We start from the raw sequence: 4,504 nt of genomic DNA on the forward strand, positions 1-4,504 counted from the left end.
AAAAATTTTGTTTGGACTCAAACCAAATAAATAGTGTTTTATTTATTTATTAGCTTTATGCATTAAGCATACGTTTCAAAAATTCCTTAATAAATGAGACACCACTTTATATCTCAAAGAGTAACTTGCTCAAGTAAAGAAGACTGTAAATTAATATCTGAGACATTATATCGACATTCAGAGAGTGAATGTAGGTAAAATATCCCTTGTCTTTTCAGAAGGCATCTAAAACTAAATATCCCTTTAATGTTAAATTGACGTCGAATATTTCACATCATCAGAAAGTACTGTCCCAGCCAATACAAAATTCAAAGCCAAATTAGTAAAGATATACATTTTATGATAAAATCAATAACCTGTATTCTACACCGGCTACACCCATAAAGAGAGATTTTGAAGTTATTGATATATTTCATAAATTTTGTCTATCACAGATCCAGATAAACTATTAAATGAATTAGATTTGCTCCGAAGAGCTCTTTGAAACAAAATTCACGATGCTGATGGTATAAAAAAAAAATTTAACAAAGAAATTGATAGACATCTCAATAAGTTGAATGTGAGACTACATACTTTGGGATAATGAATTTCTACACCTCATAAACAAAGATGGCTATTGTAAATTATTGAGGCTGTTAGCTAATAAAATTCTAGATTGTGGGAATGCAAGTATTAATAACCCTGCATTAATCAATCCTATAACTGAATTAAGTTATACGACAAATGTGCATTTTCATATTCACCTATGTTTTATTTATATCAAAATTAGCTAAACAGATTGGAGAATGATTTGTCTTCAAAAATATGAAAATCCAGAAGATGCAGTAACAGATTTTCTTCGTATCTACTAGGTAGTAGGTTGGCTAGGGCACCAGCCCCCCGTTGAAACACTACCGCCAGAGAGTTATGGGGTCCTTTGACTGGCTAGACAGTACTACATTGAATCCCTCTCTCTGGTTACGGTTCTTTCTCTTTGCCTACACATACGCCGAATAGTCTGGCCTATTCTTTACAGATTCTCCTCTGTCCTCATACACCTGACAACACTGAGATTATTAAACAATTCTTCGCTCAAGGGGTTAACTACTGCGCTGTATTTGTTCAGTGGCTACTTTCCTCTTGGTAAGGGTAGAAGAGACTTTAGCTATGGTAAGGAGCTCCTCTAGGAGAAGGACACTCGAAAATCAAACCAATATTCTCTAGTCTTGGGTAGTGCCATAGCTTCTGTACCATGGTCTTCCACTGTCTTGGGTTAGAGTTCTCTAGCTTGAGGGTACACTCAGACACACTATTCTATCTGATTTCTCTTCTTGTTTTGTTAAAGTTTTTATAGTTTATATGGGCAATATTTATTTTAATGTTACTACTCTTCTTAAAATATTTAATTTTTCCTTGTTTCATTTCCTCACTGGGCAATTTTCCCTGTTGGGGCCCCTGGCCTTATAGAATTCTGCTTTTCCAACTAGGGTTGTAGCTTAGCAAGTAATATTAATAATAATAATAATAATAATAATAATAATAATAATACTGACAACAAGCTTCAACGAGTCGAAAACTAATTCAGTTAATTTTGTATCAAACCAGCGAGTAATACTATGTAAAATTAATATTTTCTCTTTTACCTGCAGTTAAAACAAAAAAAACAAATGCAACTTGATCTTCTTGACGCAATCATTAGAATCTGAGTACATCGTGAAATCTATATCTGATGCAAAAATTTATAATTCACGAGAATATTAATTGAAATTAAGACAAAAGTTCTTTATTCCTATGGCAGTATAACTGGAGGGACATCTTTATTAAATCCATTTACGTTGAAACATTTGTGAAAGCAAAGGGTCACATAAGAATAGCAATTGTAAGTGCATATTGAATGTGATTTCTCAATAAGGTTAACATTGGTATACAATACACGCTATAATAAAGTGATAAGGTAGAATTTTAGATAATATTTTAATGGCTTTTTGACACGAAATCTGATGGTTATTGCAGTGTGGAAGAAACATTTTGGTATGGGTCGCTTTCTGTACGTGCATTACACGGCTGCTCTCTAAAGCAGACAGACATGTGGAAGAGGGTGAACTGCTCTTGAGAGTTGTACTTTTGCCGGGGAATCTTGCAGGAGATTCTCGGGTTCTAGGCGGTCAATGACGATCTAATCCTCTTTAACAAGAACGTTTATGCCGGGAGCACACTAGCGACTCTGTGGCGCCACAAAGCCACAGCATCGTGTGGCGGGGATGTGGTCTCCCATAGGTTTCCATTGTTTTCAAAGCCACGCCACGCCTGTGGCGGGGATGAGCGACCGAGAGCCCCAGTCGCTTGCTACAGTCGCTAGTTTGCATGGCAAACTTGAAAACAATGGAAACCTATGGGAGACCACATCCCCGCCACACGATGCTGTGGCTTTGTGGCGCCACAGAGTCACTAGTGTGCTCCCGGCCTTAGAAGTAGGCTTCCGGAGTCTGACAGGTGTCAAGGAATGGGCACGTATATGGGGGAACCAGGAGTGACTTGCAATCATCACCGTGCATGAAGAAGTATGTTACAGTCTGTATGTCTTGCATTATATGCTACTTTGCTGGGGATTTGTAAGTTTCATTGTGGGGGGGGGGGGGGGTAAATTTTCCCACAACGTGATGTAAGCGCTTGAGTTCATTGAAGGAGGTGGCAGAAGGAATGTATTTCGCAGGGATGACCAACCGAATGTCGTATACCATCTCTGCTGCTGAGTAATTCATGATGTCCCTTGGAAGTGATACTCAGTCCAAGGAGGACCAAGTGAAGGTGTGAAAACTAGCTGGAGTCAGTGCAAACGGGCATCGAAGCTGCTTTGAACTCTAAACAGAAAAATGTTCCACAATTTCGATGGCTGTAGGGTTGTAAAAGGTAGCCTATAAGGGTCACACGAAGTGGATGTTTCATCATACATGGGAGGGCTGCAGGCCAATGATTTGAGCAATCTTTTGTGGAATCTCTTGAAATATACTATTTTTTCTGTTTTTATTGAAATGATAACAAAACCAGCAACATCACTTCTAGTGAAAAATATACTTCTATCAAAAAATAAAAATACCAACACAAATATTGAAAAAATTGTTTAAGATTACAATTTTTCAATGCAAATCCAAATAAAATAGGCTAATACCTCAAAACAGAAAAAGGCAATACATGACTGGAGAAAAAGAAGAAGAAGAAAAAGAAGAAGAAGAAGAAGAAGAAGAAGAAGAAGAAGAAGAAGAAGAAGAAGAAGAAGATGAAGAAGGAGGAATAAGAAGAGTTCTATCTATCTTTCTCTCTCACAGCGAAAATGGTAATTTCCAGAGATACAGCGACGTCTCGAGTCCATACACTTTCAGATTCGTCCAATGTTTCCAAACCGCTGACTTTTTCTCTGTCGTAAATATTTGGACCCGAATTCCTTAAAGGACGAATCTTGACAGAGATGAGATATCTGTCCTTGTGGGTTCACAAACATTTGTGTTTTTGGAAGAGCCATAAATAGGGAATATGGATTTAGGAAACTGTTTAAAACCAATTTAAATACATACATATATATATATATATATATATATATATATATATATATATATATATATATATCTTTATATATACATATATATATATATATATATATATATACATATATACATACTTATATATATACAGTACATACATATTTTTATATATACATATATATATATATATATATATATATATATATAATTTAAATATCTTAACAATCGTGATTACTTCTCCAATTAATCCAAACAGTGAATTGTAACGAATGCGGAAATTTCTGTCATTTCGGAAAGAACAAAAAATTAATAATATCACTCATACAATTTGGAAAGCAAGTCAAAAGGAAGCGAATGGAATTATAAGGGGACCAAAGTTAGATTGGGAAGTAAAGATAGAATACAGAAAGAATCTCAGAATGAAACTATGGGAATAGTTTTCCTCAGTTCAAGAGCTGTTTTACCATCCACAGGCTTTATAGGGAAATAGTATTTCATGTTGAAGCGGATTGACTTCCTCATTGCACTCTCTCAGTATGAGGTCCTTTCAAGAATATATTCTCACCACAAAACACAACAAACCATAGATTAAGTTCTTTATCTCTTAAGACATTTCAATCAGATCCAATACTGCTTCAGGTGACGTTAACGAAATATGTATTGGAATGCACATACATTTTACAATACTGTCGAGATTAGTCTACTAACAGTTAAATTTATGCTGTATCATTGACATTAGCAAAATAAAAATACAAATCTCAAACTCTTTACATTGTGTCAAGAAAAAGCATTTTATGAGCTGTATGTTAATCCCGTAATGGTGCTTAATTTGCCTTGGCTTGAAGTACACTTCCAAAGATAGAGAACTCTAAAGCAGTATACATGATATCAATGTTATGACCTTTAACTTTATTCACACGTTTCCTGAAAAGCTTATAAATGGAGAATCGGGGGGAAAAGTTTTATCCTAACTATACATCCAACAC

Source organism: Palaemon carinicauda, chromosome 1 (genome assembly GCF_036898095.1).
Source record: "Palaemon carinicauda isolate YSFRI2023 chromosome 1, ASM3689809v2, whole genome shotgun sequence".
Taxonomy (NCBI): domain Eukaryota; kingdom Metazoa; phylum Arthropoda; class Malacostraca; order Decapoda; family Palaemonidae; genus Palaemon; species Palaemon carinicauda.